At 43.2% G+C, this 26,519-nt stretch overlaps 1 long non-coding RNA gene across 1 annotated transcript in view; it reads right to left on the bottom strand.

Annotated features, from left to right (window-relative positions):
- LOC306929642 overlaps positions 1-26,519 on the bottom strand; it is a 141,270-nt gene that overhangs the window by 40,341 nt on the left and 74,410 nt on the right. The window contains exon 2 of the long non-coding RNA XR_013790821.1: positions 21,467-21,636. This is a non-coding gene — a long non-coding RNA (uncharacterized lncRNA). The remainder of the gene's footprint in view (positions 1-21,466; positions 21,637-26,519) is intronic.

Raw genomic sequence — 26,519 nt, 5'->3', positions numbered from 1 at the left:
AACAAACATGACGGAGCACGCCATGCAGTAATAACTCATATGCACACTCTAAAGTCTGCCTGGCTGATGAGTGACGTATACAGTTCCATCATGCTGAGGTGGTCCAGACTCAACCTGTTCATGCCCTGATATAGAGGGTATGCACATGCATAACGTGAATGGCAGATCGAGTCTCAAATCGAGTGGCAAAGTGAATTTAATGTTGTTTAAAGTCATTTAATGCAATTAAATAGGACTTTTCTGTTTGGATGTATGGGCTGTCAAGGCCAGAAAGTAGGTTTTTGCCACTCAGTAGGCATTCCCGCATAACTTCCAGGTATGATGATGATGTCACGCGCATACCCTCTATTCTCCTTTACTCAACCCTGCTGAGGAATGTTTCACAGCATGGTGGTGGAAAACCGTCACCCTCACCAACGTGCCACACTCCTCTAGGCCATGAATAGAGTCACAATACGGTCTCTAAATGCTTCAAGGCCATGAATAGAGTCACAATACGGTCTCTAAATGCTTCTAGGACATGAATAGAGTCACAATACGGTCTCTAGATGCTTCTAGGACATGAATAGAGTCACAATACGGTCTCTAAATGCTTCTAGGCCATGAATAGAGTCACAATACGGTCTCTAAATGCTTCTAGGACATGAATAGAGTCACAATACGGTCTCTAAATGCTTCTAGGACATGAATAGTCACAATACGGTCTCTAAATGCTTCTAGGACATGAATAGTCACAATACGGTCTCTAAATGCTTCTAGGCCATGAATAGTCACAATACGGTCTCTAAATGCTTCTAGGACATGAATAGAGTCACAATATGGTCTCTAAATGCTTCTAGGACATGAATAGAGTCACAATACGGTCTCTAAATGCTTCTAGGACATGAATAGAGTCACAATACGGTCTCTAAATGCTTCTAGGACATGAATAGAGTCACAATACGGTCTCTAAATGCTTCTAGGCCATGAATAGTCACAATATGGTCTCTAAAGGCTTCTAGGACATGAATAGAGTCACAATACGGTCTCTAAAGGCTTCTAGGACATGAATAGAGTCACAATACGGTCTCTAAATGCTTCTAGGACATGAATAGTCACAATACGGTCTCTAAAGGCTTCTAGGACATGAATAGAGTCACAATACGGTCTCTAAATGCTTCTAGGACATGAATAGAGTCACAATACGGTCTCTAAATGCTTCTAGGACATGAATAGAGTCACAATACGGTCTCTAAATGCTTCTAGGCCATGAATAGTCACAATATGGTCTCTAAAGGCTTCTAGGACATGAATAGAGTCACAATACGGTCTCTAAAGGCTTCTAGGACATGAATAGAGTCACAATACGGTCTCTAAATGCTTCTAGGACATGAATAGTCACAATACGGTCTCTAAAGGCTTCTAGGACATGAATAGAGTCACCATACGGTCTCTAAATGCTTCTAGGACATGAATAGAGTCATAATACAGTCTCTAAAGGCTTCTAGGACCGGTTCTAGGGGGGGTGCAGGGGTGGGCACTAAAACGTGCGTCCTGCCCACCCAATCAGCCATTATTCACAGACGGAACACATACATAACATTGGTTTTACGTGTATATGAGGCCTGACAGGATGACGCATGTAATGACATCAGGAATGACCAATGTATTGACAACGATACACAAAAGAAGAAGGCCTGTATTCACCAACAATCCCAGAAGATTCTGATAAATGGAAAACAAAAAAATGTGATGTGGATGAGAATTTAGTCCATAACAACAAAGAAATGAACAAATATATTTCCAATGAATGATTTCTATAATTGCATTGTTGTTCCACTGCAGGTTTTACATTTTGTATTTTTCAGTTTGTGTTCAATGATGCCTGAGTTGTCTGTATTTTGTAGTTATGTATTTATTGTTGGTAAATAACAATCTTTTTAAAAACATGTTTACTACAAAAAGGCTAGGGGCTGCATGGTGTGCTCCGTCATATTTGTTTGTGTAGCCAAGGTGCTCCTGGTAAGGAAAAAATGCCAAGGACAACTTCTTTCTTTTTTTTTTTTTTACGATTTTGTAACCCATTTTTTCACCCAGACCAGTGCCAATTATCTAATGTAATCCTGGGCGCTACACTTCCTCTGCCAACCTGGGGAGAGCAACGGAATGACCTCATGCTTTCTTCTATGCATGAGGAGTCCAAGCTGCTTCTTTTCACCTGACAGGGGGGAGTTTCCCCGGCCGGACGTAGCGCGTGGAAGGAACACGTTATTCCGACCAGTTCCTTTGCCCTCCATCAGGAGCCCGGCTGGCCAGGGGGAGGTAGTTTAGAAACCAGGATAACTGCATGTTTCTTGTGAGGGTACCTACCCTTTAGGGGACACGGGGAGAACATGCAAACTCCACACAGAAAGGCCCTTTCGCCAACCCCGCCTCGGGTATGGGCACTGATGACAAGGAGGAGGGAACACGGCCCCAGCGCCCACAGCGTCTCCAGCGGGAATCGAACCCAGGACCTTGTAGCTGTGAGGCGACAGAACTACCGACTGTGCCACCGTGCCCCCAATCAGGTGGTGGTGGTCTTGTCGCATCCAAGGCCCCCGTAAAATTGGAATCCCCACCCCCTTTCCCCCTCACTGTATATGTTTCTTTTCCCTTTTTACCTCATTGTCTCCACCAGGCCGAAGGCATGGGGAGAGAGTATGTTTTGCACTCCGTCCGTGTGTCCATGTGTCCGTGTGTCCGTCCGTCCGTCCGTCCTTCCGTCCGTCCGTCCGTCCGTCCGTCCGTCCGTCCGTCCGTCCGTCCTTCCTTCCTTCCTTCCTTCCTTCCTTCCTTCCTTCCTTCCTTCCTTCCTTCCTTCCTTCCTTCCTTCCTTCCTTCCGTCCGTCCGTCCGTCCGTTACCAGCTAATCTCTGTCACCGTTGGCCCCATCCATGCCAAACTTTGCACACACACTCCCTGGATTCCAACGACGAACCTCTGCCCCAAATATTCCTCAACGGCCTGTTATAGCGCCACCATTAGGCCGATTTAGGCAAAACACATTTCTGTACACATTTTATCCATACATCACACAATTCGGTATACACTATCTCCATAGTCATGTGATCAACACGGATCTGCACCATTTCCCATCTTCCATCCTGATTGGCTAAGATTGGCTTCCAAAGCTCACATGATTGGTCCGTTTAGAACAAAATGCCACAAATCACAAACACAGTGTGCAATTTCCGTGAAATTATACATGCACATTTCCACTAGGTCGAGGACGACATGCCACTAAACTTTTTCCAAATCAGCCTCACGGTGGCACTATAACAGGCCAATTCCGGTTTTTAGCTATAACTGCATCGATCTGTATACAACTTATGTATGGGCACTCCCTAGAGGCCATGGAAAAACATTGTCCCTGCATCCCTCCACATCTGCCAGTTATAGCGCCACCATGAGGCCGATTTCTGCAAAACATATTGCTTATGTTGAATCGCACAGATCCAAATCTCACGCAAATCGGTTTCACATGATCTCTATAGTCATGTGATCAAGACGAGTCTGTTGGATTTCTCAGATTCTACACTGATTGGCTAAGATTGCCTTCCAAAGTTTTCAGGAGTGGCCCGTTTCGTTCAAAATGCTGCATGTCCTGCTCATCCAGAATTCTATCCTCATGCTTTGAGTGATCTGGCTCTGCATTTCCTCAATAAAATTAAGAAAATGGTTGCAAAAAACTAACAAACAAAAAAACATGTTTATATTACTCCTAAACATTTTGCCAAACATCACACACAGTCCTATCCTCCTGGTGGAGACATGTGCGCAGAAGGGCACGTTTTTTTCTAGTTTATGATGAATTCCTGTTCCTGTTGAATTGAACAAGGTGGACCCTCTTGTAAACAAGTGTAATGCTTTATTGGGTCGTCCACTCACAGTTAACAGTCTTTGTATTGAGTTGTGCTTGAAATGTACTGTAATTCTGCAAACTGTTAATAAATATTTCAATCAATCAATCAAGAAGGAAATAAAAGTAGCAATATAAAATAAAATAAAAAGAGCGGTCAGGGCAGCTCCCTGACGAAGGCCACTTGGCTGAAACGTGACAGAGTTTTCTTACACAACCTCAGTAAGTGGCCCTTGCATTTCTTTCTTTCTAAGGTTATACACCTCTAAATAACAATGTCCATCGTCTCATTATGCATCTACTTTTCCTTTTATTTAGAATCACTAAAATAACTGCAGTGTAGTGAATTATTCGTTTTTTCAATAGCATTTCATGATTTTGGTCTTTTGAACCAATGATTATGAAACAAAACAATTACTCAAAGATATTGATGCACAAAGCAAGTATAAAGCAACATAACAGGACAGGCTGTGATAAAGTGACTGATCATTTTCAGTCAAAACAAAACTTAATGAAAATAAAATAAATAGCAAAGGTTTTGACACTGAAAAGTACCACCCGACACTCGTGGCCGTCCCATCATCTATGCACATGTGAATGTGCCAATCAGTGTCATTGGAGAATTAACGAGAGCATTAGAGTGAGAGGACACAAGCAATCAGTGTCCTCCAAGTTCACCGTGCCACCACGCCTAAATAAGGCATTAGGCCATGTTGTGATCCTACTTCAGACAAAATACATTTTGCCGACACCGCGGAGAACACTGGCGGCCAAGCTTCAGGACAAATTATTTTTAAGCAGAGCATGATGTTGATATAACAGAAAGGACAAGACTATGCATTTGCCATTAGGACTTATAGGACTCTCTCCGCTTTATTTCTTGTTGTTCTCATGAATGGTAATGGCCTCATATCCCCCCGGTAGGCCAGGGTTGTTAGACGGAGCCGGGCCGCTGGATATTACAAGTCTCTAGTCAGTTTGAGTTTTAGAGGTGAGATAAAAGTGCATTGATTAGCGAGGGCAGACTGGCTGTGGATCATGAATAAATTAGTGCTGTGTCGTTATGCAAACGAGAAGGTGATATTTTCCGTCACAAAGCACAAAGGATGTAATACATGTTCGGTATGACTTCTGCCTTGCCTCCTTTTCTCTCAGTAGTTTCCACAATAGCTCATGTATTCTTTCCTGAAAGTTAATTCCCCATTATAATGATATCCTTCATCATCCATGCTGTCCTTGGAAAAAAAAGTTGATTGATTTAAAATGAGGACATTCCAATCATCTCTCACACGCTACACAATGGTTTAGTTTCAGTTAACTGATATTTAAAAGGTATGCAAAATAACTTTATGTCCCCAGTTACACTAGGTAGACAGATAAGTAGCCTAATCTATATTTATAGAAGTAGCGCCCCTGTGAATGTCTTCCAAAGTTCTTCACAACAACAGCAACATAAATTATAGCTGCTACACAACAAAGGTCGAGGCCAAACAATTTGAGAACTGGACTTATGTGCAGGGATGGCTCCATCCTCCAGGGACGGCTAGGGGGGATTTAGCCCCCTCTGGTGGAGGCTTAGCCCCCCTAAGCCCCCCTCCTCACAAACCCAATTCACTGACTTCTATGTAAACCAACATTCATTAGCCCCCACTCTAAATAGCCAGCCCCCCTACAGCCCCAATACAGACCAACCCCCCCCCCCCCCCTCCCCCCCTGTATTGGGACAAAATAGTTTAACTATTTTAAAATGCTTTTCAAAATAGTAAAATAGTAAAATTGTGTGTGTGTGTGTGTGTGTGTGTGTGTGTGTGTGTGTGTGTGTGTGTGTGTGTGTGTGTGTGTGTGTGTGTGTGTGTGTGTGTGTGTGTGTGTGTGTGTGTGTGTGTGTGTGTGTGTGTGTGTGTTTAATGCAGGGACATTGGCCTGCTGAGACAAAATGACTGATTGTCTTCCAGGCAGATGTGTTGAGTTGGAGCCAGTGAGTCCCCAGAGGTGTTCAGCGGTGGCAGCAGTGAACCGTTTGTTGACTTTCCATCATAGGCTGAGCGTAAAAGCTTCACACATACTTAGTAGGGGTGTGCATCTCTCCCTTACAAGACGATTCGATACGTATCGATACGCATGGGCTACGATGCGATTCGGGGTCGATACATTTTATATACAGAACGATTCGATTCGATTCGATTCAGTCCAAATCGATACGATTTCGATTTTGTGGAACTTCATGGAATTTGATGCGATGCGATTCGATACGATACGATACGTTGCGATCTGACACATTTAACCTTCTATAGATTTTTTATTTGAAGCTAGATCTATAAAGAATAGGGTTGGGACTTCATTAAAAAACATCTAATTAATTGGAGGCGTTGTGATTGATTAATTAATCTCAATTAATCACATTTTAATCGCATATCAATAGGCCTATTTGACCTGAGCAGTGAGCTTTTTTTTCAAATGGATTTGGATATGAGTGAATCAATGAATAGTGACTACATAAGCATAGGCAATAAAACAAGTAGTAATAATAATAGTGATAATAATATTATTTATATGCTTCTCTGAGTACTTAAAGACACTTTTCAAGGAGAACATGAGAAAACAAATAAAAACAACTTTATTAGAGAAAAACTAAGACTATGGAATAAAATAAATGAAAGCTATAGCAATATTCCAGAGGTGGGTTTGAATTTATAGGTGGTGGCATGTCTCTGAGTTTTGGAAGTGCATAGTTTGACAGGTCTGACTGCCTGCTGTGGACAGTGAAACCCTGACCATTAAACACGGGCAGACGCAACGATACAGTCTATCATTCATTGTTAAAGCTCCAAATGATATTCCCATTCGTCTTTGTGTCTGCCCGTGTAAACGCAGCAGCGAGTGTGAGGGGTTGGGGAACGGATGGAAAGTATAGTGTTATTAAGGAGGACTCCTAACTATATGGAAGTTAAACTAACGTTAGCTCCCATGCTAGCTACTAGCTAGTAGCTTCCCTCGTCAGACAACAGAACACCACCACAGATCGGGTGGAAGCTGTTGATATCACTGCTTGTGCCCGTGGATGGGAAATAAGATTTAAAAGGCTATGGAAGCGTGGATGAAAGCACAGATGTGTGCAATAAAGTTGTGTCGGATCTGCCTGTGCACCCCGTCTGCTGCTCGTGTGTTGTGACTGTCGCTGGTGCAAAGTTAAAGAGCGTCATAAGCATGCGCCCTTCCTGCGCTGGAAGTAGCAGATCTACAAGTTATCTACCCGTCGCAATGCACAGCGCTGTGGGCTTGTACATCTGTGTTTTTCCCGCAGTTAGTTGAATTATATCGATTCACAACTTTAGGATCGATCCAACGTCCGATCCAGACGCTAATTTGACCGATCCAGACACACGTGCATCGATGTAGTCATATCGTTAATGTTAAAATCGATTATCGATTCATATCGATATTTTTTGACACCACTAATACTTAGTCATACGACGGTGTCCCGCGGCAAAAAATACAGAACTACAAGCTCACTGCGAGTCACAATATGGGAGTATACTGTAACACTTAATTTGTATGATAGTGAAGTGTGCCCAAAAAAGCAGATCTACAAGCTCATAATGCGTCACAGGCGAGACCACAATTTGTTGGCTCTTTTCAGCGTGCAACGCCCTCATACGATGAAGTGTAAATCAGGCTTTAAATGAGGCAAAACTGTCTGAAGTCAACCTCACACTGTGCTCAGGAGGAGAGGTCACGCAGAGCTCCATGTACACTTAATGCAGGCACCAACCCAACAGACAAGGCTGTGTGTACACACACACACACACACACACACACACACACACACACACACACACACACACACACACACACACACACACACACACACACACACACACACACACACACACAATATACCAGTATTCACATGACATTAACGGGCCTTTCGCCACCCACCAAACACATCAAAGCATGCGAATGCGTTTGATGAATGTGACGGTGCTGCTATTTATAAATTAGGAAGCCACACGCAAGAACAAAAAAAAATAGAGAGACAACTAGAAAAAGTGCCCTTTCAGGTTGTGGCCTCCTGGTGGCGCTATAATAGGCCGTTGTGAAAAGGGTGACATTTCTTCTCACGCCTTGGATGGCAATTGGATGATTTGAGGCATTTTGTGAAAAAAAATCCACCTGTTGGTGGCGCTATAACAGGCCAATGTGAAAAGAGTGGGATATATTCCTCAGCCTAGTAGGAAAGTCCGTGAAAGATTTCACGTAAATTGCACGCTGCGTTCATGATTTGAGGCTTTTCGTTCACTTTGAAAGCCAATGTTAGCCAATGAAATATCGGACAGATCCGTCTTGAACACATGACTATAGAAATAGTGTGTAACGATTTGCGGGATTTTTGGATCTGGAATCTGGAGGAGTAATATCAAAAAATGTGTTTTTCAAAAGTCTGCCTCCTGGTGGCGCTATAACAGGCCGTTCTGGAAAATTTGGGGCAGAGGTTCATCGTTGGCATCCAGGGAGTGTGTGTGCAAAATTTGGCATCGACCGGGTTAACGGTGCCGGAGATTAGCTGGTAACAGACGGACGAACGGACGGACTGACGGACGGACACACGCGCACACACACACGGACGGGGAAAAACATACTCAGACAAAAAAAGGACCAAGCAACAAATCAATAAATCTGTACCAATAATGATGTGTGTCACCACGGTGCATAGCGCTCCCACAGGGCCACGGACACACCGTTTTATTATCAAGACACACGTTCACCACAGCACACATTTATCTTAGAGCAATGGGAGGTCATGGACCCTGGGCTTACACAGCGCTGTAGATTACACCCACACACACACACAGGGCACGCAATAAGATGCATGATACACATGCACCCACATGATAAACACACACACACACACACACACACACACACACACACACACACACACACACACACACACAGGGCACGCAATAAGATGCATGATACGCATGCACCCACATGATAAACACACACACACACACACACACACACACACACACACACACACACACACACACAGGGCACGCAATAAGATGCATGATACACATGCACCCACATGATAAACACGCACGGATATGCAGTACACGTCATGAGACACACACACGCATGTGCACTCACACACACGCGCACACACCAGACGCACGCACGAACAGATGCACATGCACAGCTCTGGGGCTGAACTAACTCATGAAAACAAACAGCCTCTGCTGCTGGCCATATAATGACACCCTGTTGGGTTACTGTGACAGTAATGGCTCTGGGATATTAAACAGCCAGCCATGCAATGGTTTCAGTGAGGGAATGTTCTACCAGACCCCATGCAGCACTAGTAAACATTTTGGAGGACCGGTTTGCATTATTTAAAAAGGGATGCAGTTCATCAGAGGGTTTTAAATGAATTTGAATATACAAATGTTTTTTGCTATAGGCACACTGAGCTTTTCGCCCATTGAGACCTAAATGTCTTCTAAATCGTGATAGTTTTCTGAAAAACCTAACCTATGTTTCTAATATCAATGGTTCTCAAACTATTTCATGTTAAGGACCCCAAAAAAGTTCTGTAATTGGCCGCCGACCACCATCTGAGAAGATGCTGTTCCAGGGACTTCCCAGAAGCAAAGATACGAGTTAAAAACGTTTGATGTGAAAGAATATATATTCAACGATTTGCACACGTTTTCACGATTTAGCAGATCTACAAGCTTGTATATCTGCTATTCTTCAATAGCTAAAGTTGAAAATAATGTTTAAAGTGGTTAAACACAGATGCTTCCCAGCTCTTATTGGGTTAGCAGTTGCGTTGCGTTTCATCATATAGGAATCAGGTCTTCATTAATCCGAGGACAATATAACTTCTAAATACTAATAAGACATCCTCATGCTCTTAAGTCTGCACAAATGTGGTATTGTTTTCCATTATCTCACGCTTGACACTTCACTCGTAATGTTCTCGCCGACATGATTGCTAATACTGATTTGGCTTCGCACAATTAATCCATCTTTTCAGTGGCAACTTGCCGACTGTGAGACTGCAGTCCAATTAGTCACATACACACTAATAGGGTCACGTGTGCGCTTCACAGCAATGTCTATTTTACTGCATAATGTAAGTCAATTTAAAAGACAGCTAACCAGGGCTGTGTCTAATAATAATTAAACATTCAGTACAATGAAAATCACATTTCCTGAAATGTATCTAGATACAAGGATGCTGTGGAAGTGTCAAAATATCCTTCTGGATGTCAAGAGAATCAAACTTTTTTTAATTATATAGTGAGTGTACTTCCCGTACAAAGTGTTGTTACTTATCCACCTAATTTAAATTAAACCTTTCCATCCGAGCCTTATATTCCCAAATACTAAATTACCAAATGGAATGTGTCGTGACACATTGTGAGCTTGTAGATCAGCTATTTCCAAGTGCACCTCTTATGACATGCTCAGAACAATGCTATTGTTCTTTTTGATGAACAAACTTAACCCGGTCAGCGGTCACGATTCGTTCAGGCCTGAGGTGACTGAGACTGACTGACTGACTGGCTGGCTGGCTGGCTGGCTGGCTGACTGACTGGCTGGCTGGCTGGCTGACTGACTGACTGGCTGGCTGGCTGGCTGACTGACTGACTGGCTGGCTGGCTGACTGGCTGGCTGGCTGACTGACTGACTGACTGACTGACAACAAAAAGCATACTGTATATGGTTCTTCATTTACTCTCTGAACGAAGTGCTGTGACCGACCGGTCCCAGTCCGCCAGGCACCAGCCAAACTAACTGTGTGAACAAACATACTGTAATAGTCTGACAGTGTTTCAGACAGTCATTCAGACAGACAGACATTCATTCAGACATTGAGTGAATTATAGTTAGATTAGATTTATTGAAATTGTGTGAATTTCTAGCTCATTTGGAGGTGAGCCCTGGTGGTCCGGACAGGACGGGATGTAAACCTGAAAAAAAAAAACCACGTCAACCCAGTTTCATTGTAACTAAGATATTCAATACCGAACGAGTGCCGAACGACCGAAAAGAATGGTTCTTTTTTACTGAACGACCTTGAATGATCCGGTTCACTGAAATGAACGATATAGTTCCCATCACTAATGCTAGGGTTCACACGGTTTGACGGTTAAGTGCTGGCTCAGATGGATGAGAGAATGTTAGTACATAAAATATAAACACATTTCTCTCTGACAACACCTCTGTGTTTCAGCCAAAGTTATCCCGGGGATCGACCCACACAGACCCGGGCACGGCACCACCACACGACCCACCTTTCCGCTGCAGGTATCGCCCGAAAATCAAAGATTTACAACCCTGGAAAAACTTGCCTTTTGGCGGCCCGGAGGTCCACGTGGGGACTGGGTCTCTGTCCACCGCAGGCCTCTACACTCAGGATTTGACTGAATATCCTTTCATAACCATTTCATTCAGCAGCCAACAGCTCCTAAACAATCCTCTGGAGACACAAAACAGGAATTACTGTATAAAAGCCACTTGAATGATATGTATGGTAATTGCCGCCAGTGTGAAAGACTCTGAAACGCCGGCCTTGATTCTTGGGCAGGTGGTAAAAAGGTAGCTGTAAATAAGCTGCTTTTAATGAGAATCTGAGCTCATGCACTCATACTCAACTGATCCCCTGTAAGGCTTTCACCTTGTGTAGTTCTTAAATTGAACACTGTCATTCATCTCTCCAAAAGCCTCTCTTGACTCGTTTGTGTGTGTGTATGTGTGTATGTGTGTGTGTATGTGTGTATGTATGTGTGTGCGTGCGTGCGTGCGTGCGTGCGTGCGTGCGTGCGTGCGTGCGTGCGTGCGTGCGTGCGTGCGTGCGTGTGTGCGTGCTTGTGTTAGTGTGCGTGCATGCCTGCGTGCGTGTGGAGGTTACACTGTTTTTTATGATGGAGAGAAGATTTGGATTAGCGTTTCAATAACCACGGATTGCCTTTTAAAGGTGACGCTGTATGCGTGCGTGCGACGTGCGTCCAAGTATCTGTGTGTGTGTGTGTGTGTGTGTGTGTGTGTGTGTGTGTGTGTGTGTGTGTGTGTGTGTGTGTGTGTGTGTGTGTGTGTGCGTGTGTTCTCCCATACAGTACATCATAGTGCAGTCAGGTCACAAACAATAATAATCTCCACTGTAATCGGTCCATGATCCTCCCTTCATGGATCAAAAGACCTTCACATGTATCAAAGTCACAGCTCGGCTCCCATTCATTCACTAAAGGTGCAGTATATGTGCTGTCAAAACAAATGGTAAATAGCTCCATATTCTCATAGCAATCATTGCTATAGTGTTTGTTCAGTAACAGGGGTCTCCCCGCCACTGTTAATTTTAATTGACTTAAGACCATTGAGTAAAAGACTAAAATACTAAGATTTTGATATTTATTCCACTAAGATAGATTAAGAATATACTATTTCAGATGACTAAAATATAGGACTAAAACAAAATGGTGTGTTATTCAAAAGACTAAGTCAGAATTTGCTGTCAAAATGAACACTCCTCCATGTCTCTCCAGCTAAACAGAAAATACATGTTCAGGACAGGATATCAATTTCATCCTATCAGGAGAGAGAGCTCATACATACAGGATGAACAAGTACAATTGGAAGTGATTTAACAAAGGACAAAAATTACAAACAAATAAAGGACAATATTGGATTTGGAACACTATCAAATTGAACCTGATAAAAGTCTTCTCTCTTCTGATTGGATGGAATTGGTGTCCCACCTATAATGCACTAACACTATGTAACAATGATTACCCAGAATATTAGAGCTTTAACTTTGTAACAAACAATTTGTTTTAACAAAATATTCAGTGCTCCTTCAAGAGTGTAACATTGTTTGATCTACTACTTTGTTTTATGTAATTACTTGAAAATACATACAGTATAAGCAGATCATGGACAATTCGCCTCAGATCCGTAGTTTCCAGCTCAGTTTCCAGTGTTGATTAAATATGTTGCCATGATAATATCAACGACAATGTAAATCTAGACTCATTAGTACAGATATACCCCCTAAATTTACATAAGGTCAAAACATCTATTGTTTATATAAAGTACCAAGAATGCCACCAGGAAGAGAAGAAGACACAGGTCTATTTATCACCTGATCGACTCCATTACTACTGCTTACTGATGGTCATTTTTAAGACCTATAAGCCCCATTACTAGCTGATATCTTTCTCATTGTTTCCCAATATTCATATTTAGGAAGGAACGAATTATTTGCGACGTCCGTGAATGAAAAAAAAGGAACCACGCAGCCAGATGTAAATGCATGGGGGCTAAAATTACCCTCATTTTTTTCTTTCTCTAATAACAACCTAAAACATGAACCTTGGTTGTCCTTTAACAACGGTATGAATTCTCAACGGCCTCTCGCGTCGATGTTGCTGGATACAAAACAAATATGGTCGTTGTTGTTGGTTTGCTACTCGCGCTCAGCGATTAGTATTGGTCCGTTTTCTCGTCCATTCCAACATACAGTACAGGACATTACACGACCAGGAACATAAACGCCATGGCAGCGCACTGTTTAATATAAAATACTTATTTCCATTGCTCGGTTCCTCGCCCATTTACTGTTGCAGTAACTTGTAGTTCTTCGGACCGTTTAACAGTTTTCACACAGCTTCAGAGCGGAAGGGGTGGTGTCCGCTCAAATTCTGAGCGCACGCACGCACGCACGCACGCACGCACGCACGCACGCACGCACGCACGCACGCACGCACGCACGCACGACACTGATTTGACACTATTAGTCAATTATGTCATTTATTGTCTGTTGTGGCTGAACAGCTGTGTAGGACAGAGCCAGCAGCGTCAAGACAAATGAGGCAAGCGTTGAGCCCGGGTTTCCTTCTAATTAGGAAATAAAAAAACAGAGGAAATAAAACAACAGAGGAGTCAGTAGAAACTGACAGAGGAAAGTAGGAGGAGGGAAGGTGGCACGAAAGGGTACAGGAGAGGGAAAGACAGATTGAGCTAAAGACAGGGAGAGAGAGAGAGAGAGAGAGAGAGAGAGAGAGAGAGAGAGAGAGAGAGAGAGAGGGGGGGGAGGGAGAGCGGAGGATCCGGGGGGAGACCTCGATGAGGGATCATTTGTATCTCAGCCTTCACCCCGTCGGCACGGAACTCAATCAAATTCCCCTCATTCTTGACTGTGCATTAAGCAGGGACCTTGTTTCACTCCCTCAATTAAATGCCTGCCCACACATCATTAACAACTGTTTTGTCCACAGATCAATGAAGGTCTTGTTCATTAAAGGTCTCGTTGCTTCCTCCAGGATCCTGTGGCTTAGTTCAGTGGTTCTCAACCTTTTGTGAGCTCTGGACCACTACAGTAGCATATTTACAACATGCTTTACCAGCCCACTGCCCTACAACTATATAGTAAGAAGAAGGCATAACACATACCTAATTCTGTTTCATTTCTATTTTATATACGTTTAAAATTCATGAATAACATCAATGATCACAAAAGATTCACACTTTTGTTGTGTGCTTCTGTCACACACCGAAAATAGCCGATCTCCAAGCTCACAATGCATCATGATGTGACACATTGTGAACTTATAGATCTAGACAGGGCCGGATTAACACCTCTGAGGGCCCTTGGGCACTGAAGCTCGAAGGGCCCACCTGCACATGCATGTGCGAACCTGTGTGCGCGTGCGCGCAACATTTTGGCCATTTTGGGGCATTTTGGGGCGGTTTTATGCTGTAATATTAGCCTATTCCCGGCCGCCTACCCCGCCCCAGAGTGACAGTCAGGCAGTAACAAACACATTATTTTTGAGTGGTGCAACCACTCAAAGGAACAGAACAGCAATGTCCCTATGTCCCTCCCTATGTCCTAACCTATGTCCCGATGTTTAGAGTACCAATAGGGGGTGCTGTTGCACCACTTGCTTCAGACTGGTCTGATTTTATTTGACTCATAGTAAGCAAATGCCAGTGTATTTCAGTGTTTTTACCTTGTTTTGTCGAGCCACCTGACTATGCGTGCAGAATGAAAACAAAGCAATGCTGGATGGCGGACTCACGTATTTTATTCCACTAGAATCACCTCTCCACCTGACCTCACACGGCCTAGTGAGCCCAACCACCTTGAACAACAGCCAATATAGCACATTATTGCACAGTAAAACACTATTTTAAACACCATTTATTTCATCCGGTAAGTGGGGGAAATTTCTGTGGAGCTAAAAAAAGATTATTATTTTTTTCAGGGCCCCCTGGTGCCATGCCCAGAGTGCCCATATGGTACAGTAGGTCCGGCCCTGGATCTAGATGTTTTAATGGACCACTGGTTTAGAAACAGAGGCTTACTTCACTATTGTAACCACGACGATGACATGTTTCTCTCTCTCTCTCTCTCTCTGGAAGAGGAAGTCAGAGAAAAAAAGAAAGCGATTGAAAGGATGTTAGGATGTCTTTTGAAACAGCAGAGAGCAAGAGGGCTTATGGGAACCTATTACAGTAGCTGGAATGTATGACTGTATACCAGCTCCCAGCTTCAGTTCTTGGTTAACCTAGTCTGTCTTTCCATGAAGGTTGGTTTTATAATTAAACATAACAAGGAACCTCAACAAGGGCCTTAAAAAGCAGCTTTCAGTTTTATGCAGTATTGGTAACTGTTAACTTTACATTTTTATCCCACAATGTTTGTAACCTATTTTTTCACCCGGTGCCAATTGCCTAAGCTGTAATCCTGGGCGCTACTGTCCCACCGTCAACCTGGGGAGAGCTCCGAACAAAGCGTATGCTCATGCTACACTCATGCTTCCTTCAATGCATGAGGAGTGCAGAGCAGGCCGCTTCTTATCACCTGACAGCGGGGAGTTTCCCCTGTAGGACGTAGCGCGTGGAAGGAACACGTTATTCCAACCAGTTCCCTTCCCCTCCATCAAGTGCCCCAGCTGACCAGGGGAGGCAGTTTAGAGACCAGGATTACTGCATGTTTTTTGTGAGGGTACCACTACCTACCCCCCATCGAACCCGGGACCTTCTAGCTGTGAGACGGCAGCGCTACCGACTGCATCACCAACTGTTTGTACTCACATTGCCTTTTTATTCTGCATCTTTTCCCTGAGCTATTTTCCCCCAAACAGAGTTCTATCCGCTGTGAAGCAGCAACAGCAGCAGCCATACAGCCGACACGTAAAGCAATGCTATACAGCATCAATATGCACCGCCCGTGTCTGCACGGCGGTGTGGAATATAATCCGTCACCGTCAGTGTCTGCCACAACAGCCAACGTCTACACCCACTGTGTGGTGTTTACAGATGCAAAAAACAAAGTAGCTGCCTGTTTCTCCTTAAAGGCCCTGGCGATCAATAGGGGCAACGGGAGCAGGATTTAGTGTGCAGTCTGCCCGCCTGCCTGCCTGCCATCCGTAGCTAACATGTCTGTCTGCCTGCCAGCTGCCATACTGTAGCTAACATGGAATGATTAGACTGACGCACGGTGCAATCTCAAGCTTACACATACTCACACACCAGAAGAAAGAGCAAACAAACAACACATTTACACGGATATTGTACACACACACACACACACACACACACACACACACACACACACACACACACACACACACACACACACACACACACACACACACACACACACACACACACACACACACACACACACACACACACACACACACACACACACACACACACACACACACACACACACACAACCCCCCCTGCAGTAATGATCAATGTGCACTTGATACACTCTCCTCCTTCCATCTGCACACAGGATCTCTGGAGATGGGTAACAGGGTTTGAACAGCATCATATTGGACTTTTGTTTTGTATTGAGCTTATTGGGTTAGGCCATCTGAAACTTATCTCAGAATCACTGTATCAAATCAGATTGCTGCAGTGCCCTGTGGTACTGAGGGAATGCCAAAATGTTTGGAGAACTATAGGTTTGGGCTCAACAACACACAGAAACCGAAACTGGTTCTTCACAGAGATGCCATAGCTATAGAAGAACCATTTTTGTTTCAAGGTTCTTTAAATAACAATTTATTTGAATGGTTAAACATGTATACTTCATCAATGGGTGTCTCCCAGGGGTCTATATTATGTATCTGTTCCTTTTTTCCCCTCCACACCAAATCTCTTCATTGAAAACAGCGGGTCTATGTTGTGACGCGTTGTGAGCTTGTAGATCTACTATTTTTGGTGAATGTTTGCCTATTAAGAACCATTATTTGTCTGTGTGAATGATACACTTTTCTCTGTCACATGCTTTTTCGTTGCAATGCAATGTTTTTTAAGCTGTGTTTAAGTAAAGTAAAAAACATTCAGTAAATCAAGATGAATAGTTATGCTGCATGTATAAACAAGCAAAATGTATTGTCCTGTTATGTCAACTCTTTGCAATGTTTCAGTTAATCCATTTTCTAATACCCATATAAACTCATTTATTTACAGTAATGCAAGTTTTCTTTCCACAAAGGTCAGCCGGAGAATGTTATATTGAATGAGTTGCCTATTATATTATTCATGAAGAAACCCAGGAGTACAACAATCCAGTGGGTCTGAATCTCACGTAACAACACAGCAATACCCTAGTATAACTTCTGCACATTGTTACTGTATGTGCTTTTATTAGCCTACATATACAGTAAATACACAACGTCAAACAAATAACAGCCTCCCCATTTGGCTCATAATTGTACGGAGCCCCTGAATGGCCATGCATTCAAAATATATTTTATCTTGTCCGTACAAGATAATATCTCGTCCGGACAAGATAATTATTATCTTGTCCGGACGAGATAATAATGATCCTGCTGCCAGATGTATTTTGTTGTCTGCTGTCTTTTGCAGGTTTGATTGTTGACATCTATTGCTGTTATATGTGTATGCAAACGGATCTGGCAGGCAAACCTCACCAGTCCATAACTAGTGCACTGAAGACACCTATGTAATTTTATTATTATTATTAAATTTACCGCTACCATTGTTTAATCCCTCCGTCGCGTCCTGCCAGGGTTTTATCGCGCGTGACACTTACTTTGAAGAGCCAAATATCCGTAATCGCATTTTACTATGAAACCATTCCGTGTGTGTTGACGAAGCTGGTGCTTGTTGTCTCGGTCGGTGGTGGAAAAAGTGGACCGCGAGTATCACAGCGCCTGCTACAGGCCGTTGAAAACGCTTGTCTGGGACAAAGCGGCCTCTGCAATGTCGCTTCTGTGAGATAAAGCCGTCTGAAAACAGAGCCGGCAATGTAAGTGGATGCGCGCGCATTTTCAAAATGGCCGCGCCCATTGGGTCAGAAGCATAACAAAGCTAACGGACGGTAGATTTCGATACGATCGTATTAAAACATGCATTAATGAATACATCGCTGTTAAAACGGCTTTTCCGTTTGTGGCAGGCTACAAGATTCTACGTGTTAATATTCCTATGTTCCTGGCGGGCAAACGATTAATACACCACTTTACCTAAACACAATATCAAATTACCAATTTATAAATAAGTATTTCTTGCCACGGGGCCCTAAGAGACAGCTCAGTTCACGTTTGCCTCTGGCTGGCTGTGTTTGGGACTCTCTTATCTAACATCAACCGTCAGATGCCAACCTGACCTGTAGCACACACAGGTCATTGTTGTTGTTTCTGTTACCGACTGACAGAGCGTGCGACATGTGGGTTATGTTCTGCTGAACATACCAGCTGTGTGCTGCATTTGTGCATGTGTGTGGCAGGGCCGGGTGTGGCGCAGATCTGTGCCAGAGGATTTAATGCCTCATCCTGGATTGGTACCAATGACATACTTTCCCTATACTGTACTGTTCCTCTCTGAACAACAGGATAAAACAACAAATCACTGCGGCATCCTCATTTTGTACGTCTGTTCAACAGCTCTGATGTGTACCGGTGCAGTACCTTTGTGCTGTTTCATGACAAATGCTGTTGCTGCACTCTGGGATGGTGGGTAAAATATGAAGAAATGTATCTCCCCCCTCTATAAAATGAACAATGGCAGGTTTATGGTTCAGTAGCAAAGCAGCTTCCTTAGACCGAGATAATAGGAAATGCACAAAACACTCAATAAAAGGTATTCTTTAATGTGGCGCGTTCGCTTCACACAACTTAGGGAGGGAATCAACTGAAGGTGTTGTCATAAAACTTGCTATTGCAGATGTAAGGGATTTATAAGTGAGTGAAGGGTTTGTGTGCAAGCTATTAACATTTAACTGCTGGTTTACATATTGTAAATGGAAAGTAAAAAAATAAAATAAAACATGTGGATTTCGGCTGCAAGCTTCAAATGTAGAAGGTTGTGATAATTATCATAATTTAAAAGAAAATGTCATGACAGGAAAGTGATGATCACTAGAAGAATGAATGATATTGTGTATAATAAGTCCTCCGCAAAACAATTACATCTCTGATGATTTATTCATCTCTACTTTTGAAATTGATCAACACAAATCAGATGCATGTTTTGAAGAAAAAATGATTAAAAACAAAATGTAGGAAACAATGAATAAAGGGACCCATAAAAATGTGTCCGTGACACACACATGGGTCCCGAGTCCCGACCCACTGTTTGGGAACCAGTGATGTAGGTCATTCAGTACTCATACTTAAGACGGAGGCCCAATTCTTAATTTCCATTGAGTGTGCGGTTCACACACACACACACACACACACACACACACACACACACACACACACACACACACACACACACACACACACACACACACACACACACACACATTAAAACACACTTAAAACTGATGGCAGATGGTTAAACTAAATTCAAAGCCACATAATCTTCAAGATTGGATGCTTCAGATTAACCCTAATAAAACCGAAAACACAGGATAAAACTCATTAATCCATCTGCTGCCACCTGGTGGACGCAGAGCCAACCACAGACTGCCGAGCCGTTTGTAGTGTAACACACGCTGGATTCACATCCTGCTTGGGCGGCCATCTTAGATGCTAAATAAATAGTCGTGTCAATGCTAGCATGCTAAAATGTAGCCATCCTTGCTCTAGAAAGCGCCAATGTTCCCATCTAGATCACCGGATAATCAGCAAAGACCTCCGAACGAACATTGCACGTTTTATCCAAACCATGGAGAGCTCCGTAGATTTCGAGTTATTCAGCTTTTTAGTAGTCAGCCTGTATAAAGGGAGTGAACGGCAGCGTGGTTGCGCAATCCGGTCTAGGATCGCTAAAGAAGGAAAGGCCAAGCCAAAAAATAAAATAAAATAAAATAAAATAAAATAAATCAGCGATCCGGTTTGATATCAATAATAAAGCTTATCAGACGGAACGTTACGCCAGAAGCAGTTGCCAGTTGGATTCCAACTGGCGGAACGTTCCGTCAGGAGCAGTTCATTTGTTAAGACAGAGAGTGATATCCAAAAACCAAAAACACAGGATGAGACTCATTAAGAGAGAGCTCTGTGAAAGTTCATGACACAGCAGATTTTAGACATGGAGAACACAGAGCAGTGGGAAGACACATCAGGCGCGCGCGCACGCGCTCACACTCACACTCACACTCACACTCACACTCACACTCACACACACACTCACACACACACACTCTCCGCCCTCTGTCTCTCTCTAAATTTGATCGACTCGCCATCTACTGAATTATTTTATTATGGTAATCAAGATTTGATTACCACAAATGTAATGCAGATGTTTCCTCGTGCATACAAATACGCTAGTATGCATACTGTAACAGATTGATTCATGAAACAGGATCACAGTTGTGTATTTATCAAGCAAGTGATTTCGCTGAGGGGTTTACGGTCCAGTCATTTTAATAGCAGCCACAAACTTAACACCTTGAGGGCCCGGACCTATTTAATCTCCGTCTGGGGCCCTTAAACTGTTAATAATGCCATATTTTATCATTTACAAGGCAGTTATTTTCTCTAATAAATCTTACTTACTTGTTGCAAACAGAAAAAGTACTTAAATGTTTTACGCAAGTAAAAGTGTCAATACTGCAATATATAATATTACTCTGATCCAGAAGTCCAGAATTCAAAATCAATTCAAAGTTTGCCTCTGAGATGTAGCGGAGTAGAAGTAGCCTATACTGGAAGTTGGAAAAACTCAAGTAAAAAATAAATAAACAAAAATAAAAACAATCTCAAATGTTTACTTAAGTACAGTACTTAGGTAAATGTCTTAGTTACTTTCCACCACTGGTTCCAAACGGTGACCATAACCTGTGGTTTTAGGGTCTGTCAACTACTTACAAAGCACCAGAGTGAAGCTTTTATTGTTACTATTAAACCTGTAATTACAGAGCTGGTAAATAATATCACTGAGGGTTTTCTCCCTTCTTTTCTTTTCTATTTTCTTCCCACGAAGATGAAAAGAAAACGGCGTTCCGATCAAAATGAGGTGAAAACACATCATTGACTTTATTCAAAGTGTTCGCTAATGGATAGCAGAGTAATAGTTATCTGACACTGGCCTTAATGATCATCAAGAAAAGCGTTGAGCAAGCTTTGCCCTCGGTGCATCACCTACCCAGTATGTGCAGCGTCGCCGCTGGCGAGTCTCCGCCAACTGACCTCGCTGTCACTCTGGAGGAGTAATGGCTGCCCGGGTTCAGCGCGTCATCCCACACGTTACTCCACTCCTCTCTCTCTGTTCGTCCGCTGGCCCGAGTCTCTCTTTTGTCACCCACCTATTCACTCCTGGAAAGTAAAGGAGAGGAAGGGGGGAGAAGTGAGAGGGGGTTGACTCATAACTTCATTCTTTTCCAAGTTTGAATTAATTAATTAGGATGAATGCTGTCATAATGGGACGATAAGGTGGGGGGGAGGGGTGTCGTTGGAGGAGACGGGGGGTAGGTGAGCAGACAAAAGGAGAGAAAAAGGGACGCAATTTGCTAATGGACCTGGGAGAAAAATGGTGCGGCCCAGTGCCCACCCATCTCTAGTGGATGAAAGAAGAGAAGAGAGATACAGTAGAGGGAGGAACACTCTCATTCTGTGTCTGTGCGGAGAGAGAGAGAGAGAGAGAGAGAGAGAGAGAGAGAGAGAGAGGTTTTGAAGAAGCAGTCATTAACTGTCTGCTTGATCTCAGGTGGAAGAAGAATGGAGGAATGGACGACAGGGCGGAGGAGGGTGGGGAGAGAAAGAGAAGAAGAAATCACTTTGTTCAGGTGAGAGAACACAGTCTTCATTAATTAATTTACCCCCCCTCCCACCCCCATCCTCTTCTGCACCCCTCCCTTCTCCTCGCTGTGCCTGCCTGCCCCATCCCCCATGCCCCCTCCGCTTGTACGCTTGAGGGTAAGTTTTCAGCTCCCCAGAGAGGGGCACCGTGTCTATTTAAACTCTACTAATTACCTTTCTAACAGCCGGTCTAATCTCGCCATCTTCACCCTGGTTACAAAAGAGGAAATCTAGTGAACCCCAGCCACTTCCCACCACCACCACCACCACCGCCTCCACTCCAATGTGAGTGCAGATTACATGCCAGACATTCTGTCAGTGCAGTAAGATATCCAACTGCCTCTATCTTACTGACGGAAAATCTGGCATGGAATCTGCACACCGTGGAGATCATCTCTGGTGCAACTATACAGGCCGCTAGGAGCCAAAAATGAAATGTTCTAACTCGTGGGAGTTAGATACAATGAATACAAAACTTTTTAGCACTGCAAAATGCTTTACTCTTTACCTTCTAAATTGTCAGTTCAGAAGGCGCGCACAAGCTTATATGCTTCAATCTTGTTATCTGTGAAGCTAATCTATGATCTTCACACACACACAACATTCAACTACAACTCAACACAACACTTTTTTCTTTGTGTTCCGTGCAGGTTGTGTACATGTGCTAGAAAGGCAGTGGCCGAGTCCCTCTGCTGTTTACACTGTCATTGAAGGCAACTGTTAGGCGTTATCACACGTCATGTCTTTCTAACGACCCCAGCGTGTTATCTGAGAACTCAGGTGATTTCCATCAACTGGATAAGTGGCTGCGGTCGATAAGGAACAACTGACTGACTAGTGGAGAGACACCTGCTACCCCCCTTGCCCCCGCGCTCAATCCAGAATTGACATAAACATTTGAACGACACTGCAGTGATCAAGTGAGCATGAGAAAGTGCCCTGAAGGCTAACGTGATTATTTTTTCCTAAACAACAAAATACTTCCACCTTCTAACTGCCTGTCAATTCACTTGGCGCTCAAGTTGTTGTTGTTCATATGTGTGTGTTTTGTTGGTTTTGTATTGTTGATGCTATTTTTTTATTTGATACCATACGGTCAGATTCTTCCCCCTGTATCTTTCTATGTATATCCCTCCTTTTCCTTCCCTAAACTCTGCTCCATTTTGACTTCACTTTGTGCTGTAGTGCTGGCATGCTTCCCACCGTGGGATTATTTCAAAGGGGTAGGCTATTTTGTAGTAGCGTATCGATTACCTGTCCCTCCCATGACAGTGTCTATGGTAATATCAATATTTCTAAATAAACAAAGAAGACAATGAGAAGTCCTCAGCAGTCCTTTATATTGGCTTAAGAGTTATCTTGCTTTCACATTGTCGTGTGCATGCAGTCGTTTGCTTCATGTCTTTATCTTGCTCCACTTTCATCTCCTCCTTTTAGCGTCATCTCCTTTTTTCATTCTGACTGCTCATATATATATATATATATATATACATGACCTGACGAAGATGTAATTGACACATCGAAACGTTGTCACTTTTTACTTGCACCCTGTTACAAATAAAATAAAGGCCTAAATCGTCTGAGCTGCTCCAGTGCCTTCTTGTTCGCATATATATGTCCTGCTCCTGAGATGCACCAGATTGGCCTGCTATAGGCTAGAGGCGCGGCTGGAACTCCCTTCTATATATATATGATAGTGTCCAAAAATACAGTTGGAGCTCGGGACCAAGGTTAAGAGGAAGCACTTCCATGTGTATTCCAAAGGTGATGGCCCTGCTTGAACATCACCATGAATAATTTGTGAAGATGGCGGTTTAAAAAAGATATATAATGTGTTAAAAAAAACTGTGGTTGGATTGCAGACATGTTCCTCTATCTGAAACACACTTGTGAGGAGGAAGATGATGAATTAAAGATTAAGCTTAAATGGCATACTATAATTGTACAGATCCAAACGATGACACAGGGAATTACAGAATGTATGGCGCTATAAGTACTTTATATCCAGTACTTTCTATCCTCTGTGGATTCTGTTGGCAAGTTAATACAAAAATAAATAATTTAATAAGCTTTTACCCGGCGCTTTGAACTGGTTATCATTTTAATCAGTAAACTGAAACAGTCAAGGCCTTTATATCTCTGAAAGTAATCTGCCTATGAATAGAATTTCATTTCACCACCTCGATAAAGATGGTTTCAGTGTTTGATACGTTGCTGGGTAACAGCTGTATCAAACTTCCACTTGGATTTGTTGAATATCAGGGTATGTTTAATCACAAGGTCATCACATTATCACTACCACATGCAAATTGGACTAAAGAAAACTTCATGTACCTACAGCGCCCAGTTTTATTAAAATAAATCACCTAATTATAAGATAGACTAGCCTGCCTTCATTACAAAATAACATTACCTTAACGTCAATTGAATTAATCAGTCTGAAGCTTAAACGAAAAGAGATAACTCTTGAATGTTCTAATCTTAAATGTACCATAACTTTATACTCAAACGGGTCAGTTTTGTCTGCAACTTCATCTTTGTCATGGACAACTTGAATTAATGCATGGATCAATATCACAAATGTTGACGTCAACAACGGACAAGAGCTTACCGGTAACTTAATTTCAGACAGGATAGTAGAGACTAGAGAGACAGGCGACAAAGGGCGAAAGTAGGAGAAATGCTAAATATGTCCTAGTCAGATTCTCACCTGGGTCGTTGCAATTAGTGGACATACTAACATGCACACCACACACTTTGGCATCTTTTGACAACTCAGCGTTATCCCTCTGCAGACTTTGACTTTAATTAACCTAACCATCGGTCTGCATGATTTTGGGACACTCTATTAAGCAACAGCAGGTACGAACCCAAACTCCTCCACCTCTGGTTTAATGGTACAATGGCTAGGAAGGACTTTCACAAGGATTCCCAGAAGACCGCAATGGTCTACCCTAACAAGGAGCGACTCCACATCTTTCCCAGTAGCAGCAGCAGCAGCAGCTTTAGGTGACAACACTGACTACATCCCACAAAGGTCCATGATAGTCCTGTCTAATCTCTTAATCGTTGCAGTAGCTACATGGCTCTGGGTGACTCGGGGTGGGGGCACCGTCTGTGGATATATGATATGATGCTATAATGCACAGTCACAGACACACTCTCTCTCCCTCCCTCCTCTCGCACACACACACACACACACACACACACACACACACACACACACGCCACCGCACCCCCCAGAGTGCTGTGCTGAAGCCCCTGTGTATCTGTGGGTATTAACAGATCATCGCAGAGCTGCAGCCTCCCGCCTTTTAAAGCCCTTTCCTGAGGTAGCGCTTCACGAGCCTGCTGCAGAGCAAGGATAAACACACAGCTATCCCCCAGGCCTCCGCGCCTCCTTGGCTCCACTCAGCTACCTCCTCTACCTCCCTCCCTCGCTCCCTCCTTCACTCACTTATCCCCTTCTCTCTCCCTCTCTCTATCAACACCCCCCCTCTCCTGTTTTCTCTCCATTTCTTTCTTTCCCTTTGCATCCCTCGCTTTCAGTCCGTCCACTGCTGCCTCTCAACCTTCAGGATGCCTCTCCTCCTTTCAGCAGCCCGCTCCTTCTCTCCTCCCATCTTCTGTCAATCTCTCTCTCACCGTGTCTGCCTCTATTTCCAGACTCCTGGGGTTGAAAGCTGTTTGCTTGGAATTCCCTTCCTGACAGACAGGCAACCCTCGTTAACCGATCATAAAACCATTAAATGACAAGATTAGAATGGACAATCTAGAACAGGGGTGCCCAAAAGGTAGATCGCGATCTACCAGTAGATCACAAAGGCTGTGCAGGTAGATCACATGACATGCCCCTAAAGAGTATTTCATTTAAATATATTGAAGAAGAAAAAACGATTAAAAAAACAACAACATTTCTCCCCCTCTATTTCACATTCCAAGTGCAGTCAAAAAGTGTGGGCACCCCTGGATAGGGTGTGTAGGATGGGTGACAAATTCCAAATGTACTTTGTCAATGAATTTAGCTTTCTCTCTCAATTCTGTCATAAACTATAGTAAAACCAAACCAAAACAGGGCGGCGGTGGTTAAATACGGGGGGGACATATTTTGACAGCAAAAACTGCCTGTCATAATTTCTCCCTGTCCAAAGCCCCCCCAGGTACATTATATATTTAAACTATTTTCAGCAATTTTTTCAGTAGGTAGATCTTGTTGAGCTGGTCATTTTGAAAGTAGATCTCACGTCATAAATGTGTGGGCACCCCTGATCTAGAATGTCCGTCACCCATACAAAAATAAATGGCCAGTGCAACAAATGTTTATGTTATGTTACGGGCATAAACAACAACATCCATCACCCAATGCTTGTGTGGGTGTTTGCTTTGCATGTGGTTTGGCA

This window comes from Electrona antarctica, assembly GCF_951216825.1.
Source record: "Electrona antarctica genome assembly, chromosome: 9".
Lineage (NCBI taxonomy): Eukaryota > Metazoa > Chordata > Actinopteri > Myctophiformes > Myctophidae > Electrona > Electrona antarctica.
Note: the sequence above shows the minus strand (reverse complement) of the source record. Positions and strands in the feature narration are given on the sequence as shown.